Here is a 25,528-nt window from a genome sequence, read left to right as displayed (position 1 = left end):
CGCGCTTTTTATTTCTTGGCTAGGTTGAATACTGAGTATGATTAGATTCGAGTTCAAGTTCTTGGCAAAACTTCGTTCCTTTCTCTCCATGAGGCATACTCTTATGTACAACAGGAGGAGACTCGTCGTGTTATTATGCTCTATAATCCATCTCTTGAGAAAGTTGATCTCATTGCCAACCAAGATGGTCCATCGGGTGGTAAGTCTGACAAGGATCACTTGACATATGACTATTATGGTAAGCCTCGGCACACTGAAGATTCATGTTAGAAGTTGCATAGTCTCTTCACTCGAGGTCGTGGCGGAAAACGAGGGGGTATCAGGCACATTTGTCAGACTCTATGTCAACAGAGGACAAGTCCACTTCTACTGGGAGTTTTACCTCACATGAGATTCAACATATCTGACACCTCTTGTCTTAATTGGACTCTACCTTAATTGCCAAGTCTAATCATGCGAAATCAGGTACTGTTTTAAATGCTCCATCTACTTCTGAATCTTGGATTATTGATTCCGGTGCGAATTGGCATATGACAGGATCAAATAAAAATTTATTTAACTATAATACTTTTCCATTTACAAATAGAGTGCGAATAATCGATGATTCCCTTACCTTTATCTCTGAAACAAGTTCTGTTGTTTGTACTCTCAATCTCACTTTATCCTCTGTCCTCCATGTCCCTAATTTCCCAGTTAACCTCTTATTTGTTAGCAGAACTTGGGCTAGACTTTGATTGGGCAATGGTAAGCCGATTCGCTTCTGGGATGATGTTTGGCCGTGCCACTCTTCTCAGAGATGCATGCTATAATTTATATCACTAAAGTCTTAAATTATAAACTTGAATTCTTTTTCGATTACTGTGTCTTTTAAGACATCCACACATGAAAGACGATTGACAATGATAGATTGTGTGATGGCTTATATCTTCTAGATCAATCAGCCAGTATGTCTCAAGCCTTATTTGGAGACAATAAAGATGTCAATCGGGAGATAATTGAATGGCATAGGCAGTTAGGACATTCGTCATTTACTGTTCTTGCCAATATTTTTCCTACTTTGTTAGGACATTCGTCATTTATTGTTCTTGCCAAGATGTTTCCTACTTTGTTTTCAAGAACTCAGTTAGACTCTTTAGTTTGTGATGCCTATGAATTTGCTAAGCATACAAGAAACAATTATCCTTTACATAATAATAGAAGTATTATTCCTTTTAAGATTATTCATTCGAATGTTTGGGGCCCTACTCGCTTTACTTTTTTTTCTGGTAATCGTTGGTTTGTTACATTTATTAACTGTTACACTTGGATGATATGGGTGTTTTTGTTAAAATCCAAAAGTGATGTTTTCTCGTGTTTCAGTTCTTTTCATAAATTGATAACTACTTAGTTTGATGCTAAGGTTAAGATCTTGTGAACTGATAATGAAATAGAGTATAACTTTAATGATTATTTAGAACTATATGGAATTTAGCATCAGACCAATTGTCTAGGTACAAATGCTCAGAATGATGTTGCTAAAAGAAAAAAATCGACATCCTTTGGTGGTTGTTAGATCACACTTATGTTCACTATGAACCTCCCAAAGCCTTACTTGAATGATGCAATTTTGGTTACAACTTATCTCAGTAATTGGATGCCTCTTTAGGTCCTTAATTTTAAAAGTCCCTAAAAAATCTTATAGGGCAAGACGGATTACCCAGTTTCACTGAAGGTCTTTAGTTGTGTTAACTTTATTCATCCTTGACATGGGAGCAAACTGGATCCTCGAGCAGTCAAATGTGTTTTCATTGGATACTCTCCCACACAAAAGGTTTATAAATGTCATCATCCGCTATCTAAAAAGTATTATGTAAGTATGGATGTAACATTTCGCCAGGGTGAGCCCTACTTTTCTTCATCACAACTATCTTTTCAGGAGAGGTTATTGAAAATGAAGAGATAACACCCTGTTCTGTTACCTTTTCGAGGGAGAATTTAGTTCCAATAGAGACTTCGGTTCAAGAGAAGACTAGTGGACGGTTGTTGGATAGGCCTAATTTAAGGACATACACAAGAAAAGGCAAGAAAGAAGACAACATCATACAATCTACTTTATGCCTTGAATCTTCACTATCAAGTGAGTATTCTTTACCTGAGGTTGCTACTGATTTAGAATTACCAATAGCCCAACGAAAAGGTGTTAGAATTTGCAATATACATCCTATCTCTGACTTTGTCTCTTATGATTCCTTATCCTCATCCTATAGAGTTTTTGCTTTGTTTTTGTTTTATATGTTTGCTCCACAAGATTGTAGAGAAGTCATCACTGATCCAAGATGGAAAAAGGAAATGATTGAAGAAATGAAGGCTTTAGCAAAAAATGAGACGTGAGAATTGGTTAATACTACTAAGGGACAAAAAATGGTTGGCAGCAAATGAGTGTTTACTATCAAGTATAAGATTGATGGTTCAATTGAAAGACTCAAACAGACTAGTAGCGCAAGGATTCACTCAGACATATGAAGTGGATTATCAAGAAATATTTCCTCCAGTTGCTAAATTGAATACGATTAGGATCCTTCTATCATGTGTAGTAAATCTCGATTAGGACTTACAATAATTTGATGTAAAAAATGTTTCCTTACATGGAAACCTAGAAAAAGAAGTGTATATGAAAGTTCCTTTAAGATTCAAGGATAAAGACACCCAAGGGAAGGTATGTAGATTGAAAAAGGCCCTATATGGACTAAAGCACTCTCCCAGACTGGTTTGACATATTTAGTAAAGCCATGGTGTCGTTTGGCTATCGACAAAGTAATGCTGATCATATCCTCTTTATCAAACATCACAAGGGTAAAATTACTCTCTTTATAGTTTTTGTTGATGACATAATTATGACAAGAGATGACAAGGAAGAAATGGTCTAACTTAAGAAACAATTGGCTCAAGAATTCAAAATTAAAAACTTGGGAAAGTTACAATATTTCCTCAAAATAGAATAGGCTATATCGAAAAAGGAAATCTTTATTTCCCCCAAAAAATATGTCTTAGATCTTCTGACAAAGACTAGCATGTTAGGTTGCAAACTAGTAAAATCACCTATTGAAAGTAATAATAAGTTACAAGCAGGGATTAGTGATGTCGAAACCATTTTTTTATTTTAAAAAACAGGAATCGACTTTAAAAAGAAATATGGAGTCGCCACCAATCCTTTTATTTAGGTGTGATTGGATCACTTATAAAACATTTTATTTTATTAAAATATTCCTACAAATTTTAAGAAAAAAGGTTCGGGAGTCGATTACATGTGAGGAAGGATTAGCACCCTCGCAGCGCCCAAAATTGGTACCTTATTAATTAATTAATGTCCTAATGTTGAAAATTTAAAAAGATTTTAAAACACAATCCCTTTAAAAATTTTGGATAACTCGAAGTGGATATTTAGATTCTCTTGTTCCGAAGAAATAAAATATCATATCCAGCACGTTAAAATATGACATTTCAAACCCTCGATACCAAGATCATCTCATGATTTCAAAAACTCATGCATTGAAATTTTAAAAGGATATTCGGTTATTTGGTCAAATGGTAAATCGAAACCCAGCACGTTAAGGCACGATTTCTCAAATTTCCAATTACGAAATATTGCCTTGTTTAAAAATTTCCCTTTTTATAAATTTGGAAGTAAATCAATGGATTATTAAAAAATAATATACGAACTGAATGCTACAAATTACAAGCACCGCATGATATGCCACTATTCCAATGACAATGCGAACAATTGAAGATACATGAAATAAAGAAAAACAACGGAATATAAAGGCATGCACATAAAGGGATAATACCAACTTAAAGAAACGAAGAAATAAATAAAATAAATGCACGAATAACATAAGAGAAAATTATTTATAAAAGCATTAAAAATTCGAGAACCACTTTAAAATACAAATGAAATTAAAGGTACATCTCGTAATGCAATATATGAAATAATATAAACAAAGATAATAATGGTAAAAATATACGTACAAGTAAAATAAATATAAGAAAAATAGTAAAGTAAAAAAAACTAAAATTTTGGAGTTAAAATCCTAATATTAAATAAATGAATGAAAAGTTTGTAAAAATAATTTTAAAATAATAATAATAATAGTAATAATAATGATAATTGTAAGAGGCCCAATCTGCCCGGGCATAAACTATAAAACAAAATAAGGTCCAAAGTCCAACATTACAAAACCCAAATAAACACGGCCCAATTGGCCTGTTTTTTACAGACCAAACCTTACCCAAATACAAGCCCAAAATGATTAAAAACTTAGGCCCGAATGGCCCAAAAAATAAATAAATTTTCAACATGGGTAACACTAACTTTCGACTACCGCAAGCCACCTCCACAACGACCTCCACACGCGCCACCCTTTAGCTGTACCTACAAAATAGAATAACAAATTTGACAGCCAAATAACAGCAAAAAAATAGCAGTAACAAATAAAGCAGAAAATCAGAAATTTGTAATTTTTATTTTTATTGCGGCTATATAAAGCCGATTGTAAACAGTGTAAGGGGATCTTTTTCTCCACATAAATATAATACAGAGACACGCAGATTCTATAAAAAAAAGTTTCGATAAGGTGATTTCAAGGGATTTTGCTATTTTGGTCTAGTTTTTATTTTGCTTTTCTTTCATTCTTTTTAGATCCGAAAATGAAGGAAAAGGGCTTACTCGAACTTACCTTGGAACAGGGTCGAAAGGTTCATTTTCGTGCGTCGCTGGCCACCAAGAATGGTGGTGGTCCGGTGGTGTGACGAAGGTTTTTCCAGGAGAAGAAAAGGGAAAGGAATAAACCCTTAAAGCTTTTAGGTTTAGTTGTGAAAAAGGGAGAAATCTTTGATTTTTTTATTAGTATTATTTGTTTATTATAGCAATAGCAGAAATATATCTTTAATAAAATTTTGGTGCTGGATCGGCGCATTCCCGCCTTAAATGGGTAATTTTCGCGATCAGTCCCTCCTTTTTGCGTTGCAGTTTGACTTTTACTTTTTAATTTTGCCCAGGAATTTTGTGTCAGTTTCATTTTAATCCGTGCTTAAACGTTGCATTTTAGGAACCTGGAATATTTGCATTTTTAATCTCATTGGTTTGTGTGTATTTTATTTTAGTCCTTTTAGTATTTATTTATAAATTATACCCAAAATTTTATTCTGATTTCAATTCAATCCTAGATTTATTTAACCTTTTTATACAAATAGTTCATTTGTTATTTTGTTACTTCATTATTTATTTATTTAGTCTTAGTTTTCAATTTAATATTTTATTGATATTCAATTAGTTATTTATCTTGTTTATTTAATATTTTTTTTGTTTTTTATAATTGTTTTTTATATATATTTTCTTTTAATTTTACCTTTGCGCATATTTATTTTAATTGTTTTATTATGTTTTTCATTCCAATATTATTACTACTATTATTATTCTTATTATTCTTATTATTATCATTATTATTACTATTATTATTATTTTAAAATTATTTTTACAAACTTATCATTCATTTATTTAATATTAGGATTTTAACTCCAAAATTTTAGTTTTTTTTACTTTACTATTTTTTTATATTTATTTTACTTGTACATATATTTTACCGTTATTATCTTTATTTATATTATTTCATATATTTCATTACAAGATGTACCTTTACTTTCATTTGTATTTTAAAGTGGTTCTCGAATTTTCAATGCTTTTATAAACAATTTTCTCTTTTGTTTATTTCTTCGTTTCTTTAAGTTGGTATTATCCCTTTAGGTGCATGCCTTGATATTCCATTATTTTTATTTATTTCATGTATCTTCGATTGTTCGCATTGTCATTGGAATAGTGGCATATCATGCGGTGCTTGTAAATTGTAGCATTCGATTCGTATATTATTTTTTAGTAATCCATTGATTTACTTCCAAATTCATAAAAAGGGAAATTTTTAAACAAGACAATATTTCGTGTTTGGAAATTCGAGAAGTCGTTCCCTAACGTGCTGGATTTTGATTTATCATTTGACCAAATAACCGAATATCCTTTTAAAATTTCAATGCATGAGTTTTAAAAATCATGAGATGATTTTGGTATCGAGGGATTGAAATGTCGTATTCTAACGTGCTGAATATGATATTTTATTTCTTCAGAACAAGAGAATCTAAATATCCACTTCTAGCTATCCAATTTTTTTTAAAAGAATTGTATTTTAAAATCTTTTTAAATTTTTGACATTAGGACATTAATTAATCAATAAGGTACCAATTTTGGGCGCTGCAAGGGTGCTAATCCTTCCTTGCATGTAACCGACTCCCGAACCCATTTTCTTGAATTTCGTAGGCCAAAATCAATATTTTAATAAAATAAAATGTTGTATAGGCGATCCGATCACACCTAAATAAAATGATTGGTGGCGACTCCATATTTTTTTAAAGTCAATCTCCGTTTTTCAAAATAAAAAAATAATTTCAACAGCTTGGCGATCCACTGGGGATAAATAAGAGAGTCAAACCGTAAAACTGATTATTTTCTATCCTTTTGTTGAAAATTGAAAGTTTGATTTGAAAACTATGATTCTTTTGTTGCATTTGTTTGTGGTCCTTATAATTGCTGTGGTTTGAGGCTCATAAAATACTCTTGCATTACATTGCATGACCGTTATGGTTACACCTTTTAAGTGGGAATGAGAAATATGCCTTCGTGAGGTTTTCAACTCCGTATGGGCTAGTGGACTGCTTCTGGGATATATCAGTACCTACGTCTTCGTAAGATTTTCATCTCTACATTGCCATAGGGAAATGTATTCCCCTGAACTGAACTCGATCCATATGAGCCTATAATGGATGAGGATTGAAGAATCTACTGGTTCAGGTACCCTTTCTTTAGAACTGAACTGCATATAGGGAACCCTAAGAGCCCACCCTAGGTAAAGATATGATGAACCTTAGCGGTTACCCAGATAGGTGTTGGACTTTTTTTTTTACTTTGAATTTTATCATTTGTATATTATACTGACTTGTTGTGTTTTATTTTGGCCGTAATTGCATGACATTGCATATTTAAACAGGTGCCGATTCATGTTCGGTTACTAAGTTAGAAGGCTTGCCACGGAGAATGAATTTCTTAATAAAGTGAAAGATAATGCGGCTGTCTGTATATGGTCAAAGAAATTGCAATTAGAGAAAAGAGATAGTCTAGTTGAGGGGTATACATCAAAATTGTGAGACTTTACCAGTATCAATGTGACACAAAATGAGCTTTAGGAATTGAGAGATATATGGGCCCATTGGGATGATGAGACTAAGCAGTTGTTCTACCATAATTATGGCGATCTACCTTGCTTGACATCAAGGTGTACAAGCATTTGTTTCAGGCTATGACTCAGTTTTGGAACCTTGCCTATAGTTGTTTCACTTTTGAGAGGGTGGACTTGGTGCCCACTGTGGAAGAATATACCACATTGCTTCGTTGTCCAAAGATCCAAGTCAAAAAAATTTACTCTAGGGCCACTAACATCCCAACTTTTGTGAAAAAGATAATGAACATTACTGAATGAGTGAACATTGGGTTATGACCTGAATTCAGCAAAAAAAGGATGGTAAATGAATTAATTGGGTGAGTTTGAGGGACCTGATCCTAGCACATCCGGATGTAAAAAAGAAAATTGACGTCTTCGCCTTGAGTATTTATAGTTTGGTAATCTTTCCTAAAGCTTTAATGCATATAGATAAAGCAGTCGCTGATTTATTTGATCGACTTGATAAAAAGGTTACACCTGTACCGGCAGTTCTAGCTGAGACATTCAGATCTTTGAACGTGTATCGGAGGACAGGTGAAGGCAAATTCATTGGATGCACGCAGCTATTATTGGTATGGTTTCATGGTCATTTCTAGAAGGTGGACAATGTCTCTTACCGAGTCTTCTCTGAGAATTATTCCCCATTAAATGAGGAAGCAGCTAAGCAAAGGAGGGATGGCATATCAGAGGAAAGGTGGATGTCAATTTTTCAGAATCTCAAAGAGGAGGATGTTGAAAGAAAAGCTCTTTGAATTGTCCCAGACGAGATCTTTTATCGGTGTGGGAGTTATAATTGAGTATTTTTTGCTTAGAATTTGAGGAGCCGTTGGGTATGCCCTTCGTTCGTATTAAGGCAGTATAAATCAAGGCAGTTTATACCATTGACTCACGGGCTAGCTCAATATGAGTTCTTGTATAAGATGGACAATTATAAGAAAAAAGTTCAAGATATTTCTGATGCTTGGAAGTAGACCCGCTGGATGAAGAGATTGGCTGTTGGTTCAATAACGACTTCTGAATACAACGAATGGTTTAGTAAAAGGATTAATAATAATATCCCTGGGCCGAATTTAAAGGGCGCTCAATCAATGGATGAATACTTGCAAGTTGTCTCATCAGAGCTAGAGATCATAATGCAAGACTTCGAAAGGAAGAATTCAGTGCTCAGTAAGAAGATAAAACAACTAGAAGAGGAAAAGATGCATTTGAGACTAGATGTCGATGTTCAGAAATTGGAGATTGGGAAATTAAGAAAAGAAAATAATAAGGCCGATGAGGATCTGGGTAGTTTGAAGACAGATTATAAGAAGCTACGTCTATCGATGAGAACTGCCAGGTTGGGGAAAACATCAGAGTAGTGGCGCTAAGAGATTCGAGAGGAAAAGATCAAAGCTGATTGGTGGGAAAGAAAATTTCAAGATGCTCAAATGCGAAATGAGGCCCTAGAGAAGAGTCTTTCAAAAGCCCAAAATGAGAAGATCGGGTTGAAGGCTAGAATGGCTGAACTAGAAAAATCGCTTCATCAGCATCGTAACCGCAACTCCGTAATGAAGCTCAAGACGAGCTTGGATAAGATTGAAAAACGAAAAAAAAGGTCTAAAAAATTAAAATTGCACTACAAAATAGTGAGCTCTAAGTTGAGCTCCTTAAAGCAAGTAATGAGCAACTCTATCAATCTCGGGGTCAAATTAGAGACAGAGACTACATTATGGGTGAGACAGTGGCCCAGATTTGGGAGGTGGCTGACCATATATAGACTTTAGCAGTTCAAGCAGATGTATTAAGTGTGAAATACGAACTAGAATCAGACCGGGGCCGGGAATTGGCTTGATTTCTTAGAAAAGTAAAATCTTTGAGCATTAGGACTAGGTCGTATCTGTAATCCATTTCTATGTAAAGAACTTTGTTTTCTAGTAAAGTTTTCTAAATGGAATTGAATCAAAATAGTCGTATTTTTTGCATTCATGCATCTACATTACATTACATCATATGCACTAAAGTCTACCAAAAGATCCTAATTAATTAAAAAATTATTTCAGTAATATAAAAACCGGCAAAAATATACCAAGTACGCATCCTTACAGTACACAAAGAAAAACCAAAGTAATGGACAAAAAACTAGAAAGGTTGAAACGAATGTAAAAAGAGATGCAATAGCAGATGGCTAAGATACAACAGGATATGAGGGACCAAATGCTGGAATCACAAAGGAACATGATGAACCAGCTAACACAACTGCTAATTGGTGGATAGGAGAAAGAAAAAGGCCTTATGGTCAATACTGGAGATGACAATAAGGATCCTCTTTACCCTCCCGATTTTACCCCGATGAACGCACAAACACAAGCCAAGGTGTGCACACGAAGGCCATCCATTACAATCAGGCCCCCAACAATTTCAAGCTAGTGTTTCAATAGCAATTAACTATCAAGCCGGCTCAGGCTCTAATCTAGGGGATAACCCAATTAATCTTATTGTCCCTGATCTGAATAACATGGTGGAAGCCAAAAGAGTGAGAGTAGAGTTCTAGAAACAATTGGAAGACTAATGCAAGTGGTTAGAGAAGAAGTTCAAAGTAATGGAAAATGTAGACTATCACTGTGGGATTGACGCTAAAGATTTGAGCTTGGTTCTAGACTTGATGCTTTCCCCCAAGTTCAAAACTCTTGAGTTCGAGAAATATAACGGGACTAGCTACCTTGAGGCTCATATTACCATGTTTTGTAGACGAATGACTGGGTACGTCAACAATGATCAATTATTGATTCACTACTTCCAAGACAGTTTAGTTGGGTTAGCATCCAAATGGTACAGCTAATTGAGCTGTACTAAAATCAACTTATGGAAAGACCTAGCTCAAGCTTTTATGAGGTAATATAGTCACGTGACAAATACAACTCCGAATAAAATCACCTTGCAGAACATGAAAAAAATCGAATAAGAGCTTCTGACAATATGCCTAAAGGTGGAAGGAGGCTGCTATACAAGTCCAGCCATCTCTCTTAAAGAAAAAAACTACCATGCTATTCATCAATACCTTAAAGGCTCCATTCATTACTTCTATGTTGGGGAGCGCCACCAAAAGCTTCTCAGATATAGTGATGACTGGCAAAATGATTGATAACGCAGTAAGGAGCGGCAAAATAGATGCAAGGGAAAGTACCAAGAGGTTAGCCCCAAGGAAAAAGAAGAATGAGGTAAACAATACAAACACGTACAACAAAGGTTATTCCAAGTCACTCACTGTAAACTAACCAAAGACCGTAACCGCCAATCATCTGGGAACTCTAAAACAAGAATCTGATATAAGGATGAACACAGAAAGACTACAGTTTATGCCTATACCCATGATGTATAGGGAGCTGTATCAAAACCTATTTGATGCACATGCAGTGGCCCCTTTTTACTTAAAGCCATTAAAGCCCCAATACCACAAATAGTACGATGCAAATGCTCAATGTGAGTATCATGCAGAGATTACAGGGCATTCGATAGAAAGTTGCACTACCTTTAAGAAGTTAGTTGAAAGATTTATTCAAATGGACATTTGAAATTTTGATAATGCACCTAGTGTAGAAAATCTGTTACCTAATCATACCGATAATTGGGTAAACGTGATAAGTGAAAATATGAGAATGATCAAGGCAGATATTACGGAAGTAAAAACTCCTTTGAGATGGGTCTGAAAGGAGATGACAAAGAGGAGTTAGTTATTTTGAATCTAGAAGAGTTACAAAAAGATAAAGAATTATTGCGAGTTCCAACATAAAGAGGAGCACGAAGTCCAAGAATGCGTAGAATTCAGAGCTTTGGTGCAAGGTTTGATGGACAATAAAGAGATAGAATTTTGTGAAGAATTTAAAGAAAAAGGAAGCATATGCGCGTTAGAATCAACAACGAATGTCTCAAAAGTCAACTACCCAGTGGTCATTATTTCACAACCTTAAAAATAATGAAGTGGAAATACGAATGCCACCAAAAGTCATAATCCAACAGCTTGCGGTCTTCCCTTATAAAGACAGCAAGAGGGTCCCATGAAATTATGACTGTAATGTGATGATCCCAAGAAGAGAGAACCCAGCCGATACTTCAAGGCAAGGTTAAGACGTAGGATCTTATATGTATAATGGAAGGTGCTACAATTTAGTGGACACAGAAGTGGAACTCACAAAAGGAAAAGCTACAGCGGTTGAACAAAAAAAAAGAAAGAACGGATAGACCTGAATCTCTAGTTAATGAGTCGGTCAATAAAGAAGAGGCTAAAGAATTTTTAAAGCACAGCGAGTACAGTGTTGTAGAGCAACTGCAAAAACAACCAACTCGTATCTCAGTGTTAACCTTACTCCTAAATTCAGAGGTCCATCGCACACATTGATGAAAGTATTAAACGAAACCTATGTCGCTAATGATATTTCTGTCAACAAACTAGATCGCTTAGTTAACAATATAAGCGTTGATAACTTCATCTTCTTCAATGATGACGAAATATCACATGGTGGCATGGAATCAACTAAGGTTCTACACATCACCACCCGTTGTAAGGGGTATATGCTACCAGGAGTGTTGATCGATAATAGGTCAGCCTTGAATTTCTTACCATTATCCACACTTAACAGATTGCCCATGGATAGCTCTTACATGAAAACCTGCCAAAATATAGTAAGGGCACTCGATGGCATAGAATGAAGGGTAATTGGCAAAATTAAAATACCTCTTCTGATCGGCCCGAACACACATGAGGTGAATTTCTTGGTGATGGATATTAAACATTCATACAACTGCTTATTCGGAAGACCTTGGTTACATTCAGTAAGAGCAGTGCCTTCGTTATTAAATCAGAAGTTAAAACTAGTATTAAAAGATCGACTAGTGATAATAAATGCCGAAGAAGATATTATCGCAACCGTAATGTATATTTATCAGATATCTGAAAAAGTCCCTCCTTCAGTTGTCTCTTCGGATATGGCATTGATATGTATATTTCTTAACATTTCCCCAATATTTACTTCTTTTAGCATCCTTTGTTCAGGATGAATAATCTCTCCCAATACGAAAGTTTTGGATATGTATGAGAATATCATTGGTTCCCACTTGATTTCTAAAAAATATGCATTGGCTGCGATAATATCTTCATCAACATTTATTGTCACCAGTCGACCTTCTAATACTAGTTTTAACTTCTAATGTAGTGACGAAGGCACTACTCCTGCTAAATGTATCCAAGGTCTTCTCAATAAGTAGTTGTATAAAGGTTTAATATCCATCACCAGGAAATCCACCTCATGTTTGTTGGGTTGATCAGAAGAGGTATTTCAATTCTGCCCATTACCTTTCTTTCTGTGCCATCAAACGCCCTTACTATATTTTGACAGGTTTTCATGTGAAAGCTATCCATGGGCAATCTGTTCAGTATGGATAATGGTAGGACATTTAAGGCTGACCCGTTATTAATTAACACCCCTGGTAGCGTATACCCCTTGCAACAGGTGGTGATGTGTAGAGCCTTAGATGATCATATGCCAACAGGTGGTATTTCGTCATTATTAAAGAAGATAAAGTTATCAGCACATATATTGCTAACCAATCGATCTAGCTTGTTGACAGAAATATCATAATGATATAGGTTTAGTTTAATACTTTCATCAGTGCGCTACGATGAACCTCTGAACTTAAGAGTAAGACTAACACCGAGATACAAGCTAGTTGTTTTTGCAGCTGCTCCACAACACTGTACTCGTTATACTTTAAAAAATTTAGAAATTTTTTAGCTTTCTCTTCATTGATTGGCTCATTAACTGGAGATTTAGGTCTGGCCTTCCTTTCCTTCTTCTGTTCAGCTGCTGTAGCTTTTTCTTTTGCAGGTTTTGCTTTTGCGTCCACTGAATCGTAGCGCCTTCCACTACGCATATAAGATCCCACGTCATGACCTTGCCTTGAAACATCGACCAGGTTCCCCTTTCCCAGGATCGTCACATTACAGTCGTAATTTCATGGGACCCTCTTACTGCCTTTATAAGGAAAGACATCAAGCTTTTGAATTATGACTTTTGATGGCACTCGTATTCCCACTTCATTATTTTGGGGTCGTGAAATAATGACCACTGGGTAGTTGACTTTTGGGACCTTTGTTGATTCTGACGTGCATATGCTTCTTCTTCTTTAAGTTCTTCATAGAACTCTATCTTTTTATTGTCCATCAGGCCTTGCATCAAAGCTTTAAATTCTGCGCATTCTTAGACTTCGTGCCCCTCTTCATGATAGAACTCGCATAGGTCCTTATCTCTTTGCAACTCCCTTCTGAATTCGAAATAACTAACCTCCTCTTTGCCATCTCATTCTAGACCCATCTTAAAAGAGTTTTTACTTCTGTAATATCTGCCTTGATCATTTTCCCTATATTCTCACTTATTGCGTTTACCCTATTATCGGTGTGATTGGGTAATGAATTTTCTACACTAGGTGCATCATCAAACTTCACAATGCCTATTTCAATAAATCTTTCAACTAACTTCTTAAAGGTAATGTAATTTTCTATCAAATGCCCTATGATCCTTGCATGATACATTCAGCATTTGCATCGTACCATTTAAGGTATAGGAACTATAATGGCTTTAAGTAAAAAGGGGTCACCAAATGCGCATCAAATAGGTTTTGATACAACTCCCTATATGTCATGAGTATAGGCGTAAACTGTAGTCTTTCTGTGTTCGTCCTCTTATTGAATTCTTATTTTAAGGTACCCGAATAATTGGCGGTTACTGTCTTTGATTGGTTTACAGTGACTTAGAATAACTTTTGTTGTACGTGTTCGTATTATTCACCTCATTCTTTTTTTCCTTGGGGCTGACCTCTTGGTATTTTCCCCTACGTCCATTTTGCGCTTCTTACTGCGTTCTCAATCATTTCACCAGTCATTACTATTCTGAGAAGCTTTTGGTGGTGCTCCCCAACATATGAGTAATGAATAGAGCTTTTAAGGTATTAATGAATAGCATGATAGTCTCTTTCTCTAAGAGAGGTGGCTGGACTTGTATAACAACCTCTCCACTTTTGGGCGTATTATCAGAAGCTCTCATTTAATTTTTTTTCATGTTCTGCAATGTGATCCTATCCAGAGTGATATCCGTCACGTGATTATACTGCCTCATAAAATCTTGAGCTAAGTCCTTCCACTAGTTGATCTTAGTGCGACTCAATTGGTTGTACCATTTGGTTACTATCTCAACCAAACTGTCCTAGAAGTAGTGAATCAATAATTGATCATTGCTGACGTACCCAATCATTCGTCTACAAAACATGGTAATATAGCAAGTCCCGTTATATTTCTCAAACTCAGGAGTTTTGAATTTGGGGGAAACACCAAGTCTAGAACCAAGCTCAAACCTTTAGCGTCAATCCCACAGTAATAGTCAACACTTTCATTGCTTTGAACTTCTCTAAGCACCTGCTTTGGACTTCTAATTGTTTCTAGAACTCCACTCTCACTCTTTCAGCTTCCACCATGTCATCCAGATCAGGGACTACAGGATTATTGAATTATCCCCTGAATTAGAGCATGAGCCAACTTGATAGTTAATTAAGATTGAAAACACCAACCTGAAATCGTTGGGGCCTGATTGTAACGGATGGCCTGTGTGCACACCTCGGCTTGTGTTTGTGTGTTTATCTAGATAAAACTGAGAGAGTAACGAGGATCCTCATTGTCATCTCCAGTATTGACCATTGGCCATTTTCTTTTCTCCTGTCCATCAGTCAACGGTTGTGTTAGCTGATTTATTATGTTCCTTTGTGATTCAGAATTTGGTTCCTTATATCCTGTTGGATCCTAACCATTTGCTTTTGTATCTATGCTTGCATTTGTTCTTGCATCCCCTTCTGCATTTGTTCAACCTTTCTAGTCTTTTGTTAATTACTTTAGTTTTTCTTTGTGTACCGTAAGAATGTGTACTTGGTAGATTTTTATCTATTTCCAGATTACTGAAATAATTTTTTAATTAATTAAGATCTTTTGGTTAACTTTAATGCATATGATGTAATATAATGCAGATGCATAAATGCAAAAAATGCATCGATTATGATTTAATCCCATTTAAAAAACTTTACTAGAAAATAAAATTCTTTACATAGAAATAGATTATAGATACGACCTAGCCCTAATGCTCAAAGATTTTACTTTCCTAAGCAACCAAGCCAATTCCTGACCCTAGTCTAATTCTAGCTTGTATTTTACACTCAATACATATGCTTGAACTGTTAAAGTCTATAGATGGTCAGTCACCTCCCGAATCTAGGCCACAGCCTCACCCATAATGTAGTTTCTGTCTCTAATTTGACCCCGAGATCGATGGAGTTGCTAATTACACTGCTCATTACTTACTTCAAGGAACTCAACCAGGAGCTCACTATTTTGTAGCGTAATTTCGAGTTCTTGGACCTTTTTCAATTATTCAAACTTATCCAAACTCACCTTCAGCTCCATTACGGAGTTGTGACTATTATGCTGATGAAGCGATTTTTCTACTTCGATCATTCTAGCCTTCAACCCGATCTTATTTTAGGCTTCAGACAGACTCTTCTCTAGGGCCTCATTTCGCATTTGAGTTTGTTGAAATTTTCTTTCCTACCGATCAGCTTTGATCTTTTCCTCTTAAATCTCTTGGCGCCACTGCTCTGAAGTTTTCCCAAACCCAGCAGTACTCATCGATAGACGTAGCTTCTTATAATCTGTCTTCAAACTATTCAAATCCTCCTCAGCCTTATTCTTTCCCTAACTTCCCAATCTCTAATTTTTGAACATTGACATCTAGTCTCAAATAAATATTTTTCTCTTCTAGTTGTTCTATCATTTTACCGAGCTCTAAATTCTTCTTTTCAAAGTCTTGTCTTATGATCTCTAGCTCTGATGGGACAACTTGCAAGTATTCCTCCATTGATCGATCGCCCTCTTAATTCGGCCTAGGGATATTATCATTAATTTTTTTACTAAATCATCCGTTGTATTCAGGAGTCGTTATTGAACCAACAGCCAATTTCTTCATCCAACGAGTCTCCTTCTAAGCATTAAAAATCTCTTAAACTTTTTTCTTATTGTCCGCCTTATACGAGAACTCACATTGAGCTAGCCCATGTGTCGCCGATATAAACTGTCTTAATTTATACTGCATTAATAAGAGCAAAATACATATCTAGCGACTCCTCAAATTCCAAGTAAAGGTACCCAATCAAAACTCTCACACCGATAAAGGATTTCGTCGAGGACCATCCAAAGAGCTCCCAATTCAACATCCTCTTTGAGATTTTGAAGAATTACCATCCATATTTTCTCTGATATGTCATCCCTCATTTGCATAGCTGCTTCCTCATTTAATGGGAAATAATTCTCAAAGAATACTCGGTAAGAAACTTTGTTCACCTTTCAGAAATGACCATGAAATCATACCAATAATAACTGCGCGCATCCGATGAATCTGCCTTCACCTGCTCTCCGACACGTTCAAAGATCTGAATATCTCAACTAGAACTGCAGGTACAGGTGTGACCCTTTTATCAAGTCAATTAAATAAATCAGTGACTGCTTCATCTATATGCCTTAAAGCTTTAGGAAAGATTACCAAACCATAAATACTCAATGCGAAGACATCAATTCTTCTTTACATCCGGATGTGCTAGGATCATGTCTTTCAAACTCACCCAAAGAATGTATTTACCATCCCCTTTTTGCTAAATTTGGGTTGTAACCTAATGTTCACCCATCCTAGTAATATTCATTAAGTTTTTCATAAAAGTTGGGACGTTAACGACCCTAGAGTAAGCTTTGCCGACTTGGATCTTTGGACAGCGAAGCAAGGTGGTATATTCTTCCACAGTGGGCACCAAATCCACCCTCCTGAAAATGAAACAACTATAGGCAGGGTTCCAAAACTGAACCGTAGCCCAAAACAAATACTTGTCCACTTTTATGTCGAGCAAGTAGGGTAGATCGCAATAATTATGATAGAACTAATTAAGTCTCATCATCTCAATGTGTAACAGCCCGATTTTGGGCCTAGTCGGAATAGTGGTTTCGGGACCACAAATCCGACGAGGGAAAATATGGTTATTATTATATTTTTATGGTCTACAATTTCACGGAAAATTTTCGTAAAAATTTCGTTCGAAATTTGAGACGTTTGGGCACTCAATTTAGTCAAAAGGACTAAATTGTAAATAGTGCAAAAGTTGAGTTCTATATGTAGAAGTATCTAATTGATATGAAATTTTAAATTGGAGGTCTTTATGTGGTAATTAGACCATTAGTTAGTTGATGGACAAAAATAGACATAAGAAATGAGAGAAATAGATTTTTTTAAGTGGGGGCATATTAGTCATTTGGTAATAAAAAAAATAAAATGGGAAAAAGATGACAAAAATCATCATCTTCCTCATTAGTTGCTGCCGAAATTTGAAGGAAGCCATAGCTAAGGTTTCTTTGCTTTCTCAAGCTCATAGTAAGTGCATCCTAGCCCCGTTTTTAATGTTCTTCGCATTTTTGGAATCCTCGTAACTCGGTTTAGCTTATTCTAGCAATAATTCGTGTTAGGGCTCATATTTGGAAAAATACCCATAGGTGAAATGTGTTTATTTTGCTGTTTTATGGTGGAATATGAAGCTATAAATTATGTTAAACAACTTTTGCTAAGCGATTTTAAGCGAAAACGGGTAAATAGGAATAATCGGTAAAAATAATTATTGTTCATAAGTGTATGTTAGAGTGAGAATTTGATGTTGCCATAGAAGGGAAAAATATTCAGCATGTCATAAAACCTAAGAATAAGTGATGAAGTTTAATTTCCGAGCTTGGGGACAAAAGTGTAATTATGCGAAAGTTTGGGGGCAAAATTGTAATTTTTCAAAAAGTTGGGTGGTGGATTATTTTAATGAATGTGAACATTAAATGAGTTAAATTTGCTATTATAGATCAAGAAAGACGTGAAGATTATCTCAAACGAGGAAAAGAAAAGATAGTAGAGTGAAGTGCAAAATTACGATATTTTGCACCGAGGTAAGTAAACACGTGACTTGATGTATTATTTTGACATTAATTGATATATGTTGAGATTTATTTGGAATTAAAATAAATGTTTGGCCATATCCTAAAAATGTTGTTAAATCGGGAAAGGTGATAAAGGGTTGCAATATATGGGTTATGGGTTGAACACTCGGAATAAGCCGTAGTATGTTGTATATAAAAGGGGTTGCTGTGTGCTGATTCCCCGATTTATGGGTGGTGCTATGTGCGTGATCCACCATATCTTTGAAATGTGAAAGGGGGTTGCTATGTGCTGATTCCCCCGAGGGGTTGCTAAGTGCGATATCCACCATATCTTTGAAATGTGAAAGGGGGTTGCTATGTGCTGATTCCCCCGAGGGGTTGCTAAGTGATGATTCCCCGATTCAGTGGTGGTGCTAAGTGCGAGATCCACCAATAACGGTTAACATTCCGAGTGTTCAACGAAAAAGTGTGGAAGGTGAATATTGCCATATGGTGGAAAATTTTATGGGGTAAATATTGAGTTGGACACTAAATCGATCCATGTATGAGATGGGAGAAAATATCAAAAACGAAAAAGGAACGATTTAATTATAAACTGTGTTGAACAACAGCAGTTGGGTAACTTTGAAAAATCACCATAAATGGTGGAAAATGAATGGGAAGCTGAATAATATATGAAATTGAAGCTGGATGTGTCTGTTTTCATATGAAAGATATAGAATAAGCAAAAGAGTTGTATTTTTGGAGATATCTGAATTTTACTAAAACAGGGCTGGATTGATTTCGAGATCCCCTGTTCTAACTTTGGAAAATTACCAAAAATTGAAAAAAAAATAATTATGGCATGAAATTTATATCCCTGGAATCCTTATTGAGTCTATTTTTATTAGAAACAAGAAAACCCATTTTTCAAATTTTGTACAGAGAGTTAAGTAAATTTTAGTGAGGAAGGGTCAGAACCGTTGGGCAGTGAAACAGGGGAAGGTTTAATGAATAAACTGTACTAATTGGCTGGGTTAAAAATTCTGAAATTTTTATGGTGAAATGGTATATGAGTCTAGTTTCAGGGAAAATTTACGGAACTCAATTTGGAGCCCTGTAGCTCCAGATAAAAATAAATTAGCGACTATGACGCAGAAAAACAGCTTGCTGGAAATTGCCTAAACAATAAAGTTATTCATGAATAAGTTTATATTTTGGTGTAGTTATGGGAGTAATTACTTATTTATCATGTGTTTACTTACTAAGCTATATGCTTACTCGATTTTATTTTTCCCTTGGTTATAGTGACTTCCAACAACTCGGAAATTGGAACGAAGTCAGACAATCATCTACACTATCCTTCACATTTGGGGTATTTTACTACTAGTGTTCCGAAATTTTATGGCATGTATAGACACTTTATGTAATGTGGGATCATCATGTAAATATATGTTATGGTTCCCTTTTAAATGTAGTGTTTATTAATAGTTAAACTATATGTGTGTTTATACAAATGAAATTGATTGGTATATTGGAATGTGTTCTAAATTTGCAGGAGGTTTAAGCAAAAATAAGTAGGAATGCTGTCGAAAATTTTTAAAAATTTAGTAATACCTCATACTCTGTTCCGGTAAGGAATACGGGTAAGGGGTGTTACACAATGAGCTCATATATCTCTCAATTCCTAAAAGTTATTTTGTGTCACACTAATACGGGTGAAGTCCCACAATTTTGACGTATACTCATTAGTTAGGCTATCTTCTTTCTCTAATTGCAATTTCTCTGACCATATACGGACAACCGCATTATCCTCCACTTTATCAAAAAAATTATTCTCCATGGAAAGGCTTCTAATTTAGTAACCGAACACGAATCGACATCTCTTTAAATGTGCAATGTCATGCAATTACAGCTAAAACCAAACACTAGTCAGTATCATATACAAATGATAAAATTCAAAGTAAACAAAAAAAATAGTCAAACACCTATTTTGGTAACTGCTAAGGTTCATCATAGCTCTACCTAGGGTGGACTCTTAGGATTCAATATATGCAGTTCAGTTATAAAAAAAAAGGATACCTGAACTAACAGATTACTCAATCCTCACCCATTATAAACTCATATGGATCGAATTAAGTTCGAGAGAATATATTTCCCTATGGCCATGTGGAGATAAAAATCTCACGAAGACATAGGTACGGATGTATCCTAGAAGTAGTCCACTAGCACATGCGGAGGTGAAAACCTCACTAAGGCATAGTTTCTCACTCCTACTTAAAAGGTGTAACCACAACAGTTATGCAATGCAAGAGTATTCTACGACTCAAACCACATCAATCATAATGATCACAAACAAATATAACAAAAGAATCATAATTTTCAAATCAAAATTTCAATTTCGACAAAAAAACAAAAAATAATTAATTTTACGGCTTAACTATCTTATTTATCCCTAGTGGAGTCGCAAAACTGTCGAAACTATTTTTTTATTTTGAAAAACGAGAATCAACTTTAAAAAAAATATAAAATCGCCACCAATCCTTTTATTTAGGTATGATCGAATCACCTATAAAATAATTTATTTTTATTAAAATATTAATTTTGACCTACGAAATTCAAGAAAATGAGTTCGGGAATTAATTACGTGCGAGGAAGGATTAGCAATCTCGCAACGCCCAAAATTGGTATCTTATTGATTAATTAATGTCTTAATGTTAAAAATTTGAAAAGATTTTAAAATACAGTCCCTTTAAAAAATTTTGGATAACTCGAAGTGGATATTGAGATGCTCTTGTTCCAAAGAAATAAAATATCATATCTAGTACGTTAGGATACGACATTTCGAACCCTCGATCCTAAGATCATCTCATGATTTCCAAAACTCATGCATTGAAATTTTAAAAGGATATTCGATTATTTGGTCAAACGGTAAATCGAAACTCAGCACGTTAGGGCACGATTTCTCAAATTTCCAATCACAAAATATTACCTTGTTTAAAAATTTCCCTTTTTATAAATTTGGAAGTAAATAAATGAATTATTAAAAAATAATGTACGAATCGAATGCTACAATTTACAAGTACCGCATGATATGCCACTATTCCAATGACAATGCGAACAATCGAAGATACATGAAATAAATAAAAACAACGGAATATCAAGGCATGCACATAAAGGGATAATACCAACTTAAAGAAACGAAGAAATAAATAAAATAAATGCACGAATAACATAAGAGAAAATTGTTTATAAAAACATTAAAAATTTGAGAACCACTTTAAAATACAAATGAAATTAAAGGTACATCTTGTAATGAAATATATGAAATAATATAAATAAAGATAATAATGGTAAAAATATACATACAAGTTAAACAAATATAAGAAAAATAGTAAAATAAAATAAAACTAAAATTTTGGAGTTAAAATCCTAATATTAAATAAATGAATGAAAAGTTTGTAAAAATAATTTTAAAATAATAATAGTAATAGTAATAATAATGATAATAATAAAAAGAATAATAATAATAATAGTAATAATAATGGAATGAAAAACATAAAATAAATTAAAATAAATATACACAAAGGTAAAAATAAAATAAAATATATATAAAAAAATTATAAAAAATGAAAAAAAAGATTAAATAAACAAGATTAACTAATTGAATATCAATAAAATATTAAATTGAAAACTAAGACTAAATAAATAAATAATGAAGTAACAAAATAACAAATGAACTATTTGTATAAAAAAGGTTAAATAAAACTAGGATTGAATTGAAATCAGAATAAAATTTTGGGGAAAAATATATAAATAAATACTAAAAGGACTAAAATAAAATACGCATAAACCAATGGAATTAAAAATGCAAATATTCCAGGTTTCCAAAACGGAGTGTTTAAGCACGGATTAAAATGAAACTAACACAAAATTCTTGGGCAAAATTAAAAAGTAAAAGGGAATGAATAGGGTTTTAATCAAACAGAAGCACAAAAGAGAGGGACTGATAGCGCAAATTACTCATTTAAGGCGGTAATGCGCGAATCCAGCACCAAAATTTTATTAAAGAAACATTTATGCTATTGCTATAATAATAATAATAATAATAAATTTCCCCCCTTTTCACAACGAACCCTAAAAGCTTAAAGGGTTTATTCCTTTCCCTGGAAAAACCTTCGTCCCACCACCAGACCACCACCATACTTGGTGGCCAGTGACGCACGAGAATGAACCTTTCGACCCTGTTCCAAGATAAGTTCGGGTATGCCCTTTTCCCTTTTCTTTTTCTTTTATTTTCGGATCTAAAAGAACGGAAAAAAAAAGCAAAATAAAAACTAGATCAAAATAGCAAAATCCCTGGAAATCACCTTATCAAAACTATTTTTTTATAGAATCTGTGTCTCTGTATTATATTTCTGTGGAAAAAATGATCCCCTTACACTGTTTACAATCGGCTTTATATAGCTACAATAAAAATAAAAATTACAAATTTTTAATTTTCTGCTCTATTTGTTACTGTTATTTTTCTTACTGTTATTTGGCTGTCAAATTTGTTATTCTGTTTTGCAGGTACAGCTGGAGGGTGGCGCGTGTGGAGGCCGTTGTGGAGATGGCTTGTGGGAGCCGAAAGCTAGGGTTACCCATGCTGAAAATTTATTTATTTTTTGGGCCATTCAAGCGTAAGTTTTTAATCATTTTGAGCTTGTATTTGAGTAAGTTTAATCTGTAAAAAACAGGCCAATCTGGATGTGTTCATTTGGGTTTTGTAATGCTGGACTTTGGACCTTATTTTGTTTTATAGTTTATGCCCGGGCAGATTGGGCCTCTTACAAGGGAAATGGTGGATAAAGAGATATATTAAAGACTCATCGAACGATTGATTTATCTCGCTCATACTAGACTTGATATAGCCTATGCGATTGGTTTGATAAGCCAGTTTATGCATGATCCTCGCGAAGCCTAGATGTAGACAGTATTACGAATTTTGTGCTATTCTAAGTCTACGCCGAGCAAAGGTATTCTATTCTTTAAAAATAGTCATCCAAGATAGAAATATTTACAGTTGCAGATTGGGCTAGCTTTCTTGATGACAGAAGGTCTACAACAGGTTATCCTACTCTTGTAGGAGAAAACTTAGTCACTTGGAGGAGCAAGAAACAAAGTGTTGTGGCTCGATCAAGTGCAGAGGCTGCATATAAGGCCATGGCTTAAGGTGTTTTTGAGCTTTTATGGCTGTAAAAGGTATTGGAAGAGCTAAAATTGTTAAACTAAAATAGATCAACCTTGTACTATAACAACAAAATGGCCATTAGCATAGCTCAAAATCTAATGCAACACGATAGAACCAAGCATATCAAAATTTATCGAAATTTTATCAAGGAAAAAGTAGCCATTGGTGCCTTAAGTCTATCTTATCTAGCATTCGAAAAACAATTGGTTGATATTTTTACTAAATGGCTCAACTCTAAGATTTATCATAATCTTCTTTGAAATTTGGGCATGCAAGACATCTATGTGTCACAGGACTAGATCTTTCGTTTTACGATCCGTTAGCTCCAAACTTGCTTAAGTTGGCCTCTACTCCCAAAAGTGAGGATTCTTTTAAAATATCCAAAATATCAACTTGTATAGCGGAAGCAATTGTGTCAAAAAAAACAAAAAACCACAGAAATAACGTACACAAAGTGTTTGAGTAAATGCTCAAAGAACTCTATTACTCTTAAGAATTCAACTTACAATGGATGAGATACAAATGAGGGGAGGCTCCATTTATAGTTGAGCTCTCCCAAAATCGATAGTGAAGATCAAATTACATCGAAAGACGAGACTAACATATCCCTTGATTTTAGGGATTTAAAAGATTACACCACATCAAATCAAATCTATAAGATATGATTCCTATAGATACTAAAAATAGCCTATGTTGCCATATCTTCATTATCGGGCCAGTTTTCGTGAACTAAATGATCCTCGTCTAATAAATAGACCTTCATGGAGTGCATCATGTGTTATGGTCACGGGCTTTATACTTTGGCCCGTGACATTCTCCCCTACCCATTCTCGCAACGCCCTCATTGCGACTTTCGAATGACACTGACTTGATTCACCTTGAAACTTTCTCGTTACCTTTAGTTTCTTCCCGAATTGTCTTGTGATCGGGTTGTCCCTTCCTTTGGAACATTTGCCTCGACTTCTGTCGCCTCTTAACTTGAACCGTTACACTTATGATACATCTCATTGGCAAGAAGTTTCCGCTATAACTAGCCCCAATTTTGACTTGTTTCCATTGGAATCACTTTGATTTTCGCATCTTTGCTTCAAACCACCCATAGTCCCTTGGCCTCATTGCTTAAGAACTTTGAAAGGGCCCCTACGACCTTACCAAGCCAACAAGTCAAAATTCAAAACACTATTAGAGTGTACACAATGTACCTTACAACATTTACTCATTTCAACTGCTTTTGTATCACTTTTTTCCCTTTGAAGTCCGATACATAACCTACTTTTCCCAAATGTGGTGGCTCCACCGTAGACTTCATAGGCCTTATATTGGTTCCATGCTCCACTAACTTTTCCAAAGGGGCTTTTGTAGCATTCCATTCTATCAAGTTAATATTACTATACGAAACATCTTCGACTAGTTGGATTGAAAACACCACCTTGGTCCTAAACTTTATATCCCAATGCACCGGCACAATAATTTTTTATAATGGACCAGTGACAAATGAATTTGATCGTCCCATGAATACAAAACTGCCTAAATCCTATCAAGAAAATTTAAGCCAAGCACATAATCGTAATAATCTAAGTGGATTACCTCAAATTCTTCCTTGCCTTTCCATTCGCCGATTTGTAGTTCCATATTTCAAACTATACCTACAATTGGGACCTTATCGAAATTTACTATCTTTATCTTCTTATTCGATTTCCTAATCAAGAGACCAAGTTTCTTCGCAGTCTTTTCCGATATGAACAAGTCTAATGCTCCCGTATCAACAAAAGCACTCCGCTTCTGAGTTACAATGTTGATGTCTACAAATACCAACCCATCTTCACCATCCTTATTCCTAGGAAAGGGCACCATCGAATTAATCCTCGATGTCTTTCTCAACAGGCTTTGCTTCTTCTAGCTCATCTTTCTTTTCGATAGCTAAAATTATCAATTTCTTCAAACATTTTCACATCATGTCTAGTTCTTGACAAATGAAGCATT

The 25,528-nt window shown here is 34.8% G+C and overlaps 2 long non-coding RNA genes across 4 annotated transcripts; one reads left to right on the top strand and one right to left on the bottom strand.

Annotated features, from left to right (window-relative positions):
- Positions 1 to 4,141: 4,141 nt before the first annotated feature.
- LOC107894051 (uncharacterized) lies at positions 4,142 to 5,126 on the bottom strand. Its single transcript, XR_001683134.2, has 2 exons — positions 4,713 to 5,126; positions 4,142 to 4,408 (listed from the first exon to the last, which is right to left on the bottom strand). It is a non-coding gene; the product is annotated as an uncharacterized lncRNA (long non-coding RNA).
- Positions 5,127 to 22,402: 17,276 nt separating this feature from the next.
- On the top strand, positions 22,403 to 23,719 carry LOC121212395 (uncharacterized). Of its 3 annotated transcripts, XR_005907495.1 has the most exons (4): positions 22,408 to 22,576; positions 22,885 to 22,994; positions 23,117 to 23,330; positions 23,423 to 23,719. It is a non-coding gene; the product is annotated as an uncharacterized lncRNA (long non-coding RNA). The 3 variants fall into 3 exon arrangements; XR_005907494.1 differs by having other exon boundaries at positions 22,414 to 22,576; positions 22,885 to 23,330; XR_005907496.1 differs by lacking the exon at positions 23,423 to 23,719 and having other exon boundaries at positions 22,403 to 22,576; positions 22,885 to 23,183.
- The last annotated feature ends 1,809 nt before the right edge of the window (positions 23,720 to 25,528 follow it).

Source organism: Gossypium hirsutum, chromosome A13 (assembly GCF_007990345.1).
Source record: "Gossypium hirsutum isolate 1008001.06 chromosome A13, Gossypium_hirsutum_v2.1, whole genome shotgun sequence".
In the NCBI taxonomy this organism is placed as follows: Eukaryota; Viridiplantae; Streptophyta; class Magnoliopsida; order Malvales; family Malvaceae; genus Gossypium; species Gossypium hirsutum.
Note: the sequence above shows the minus strand (reverse complement) of the source record. Positions and strands in the feature narration are given on the sequence as shown.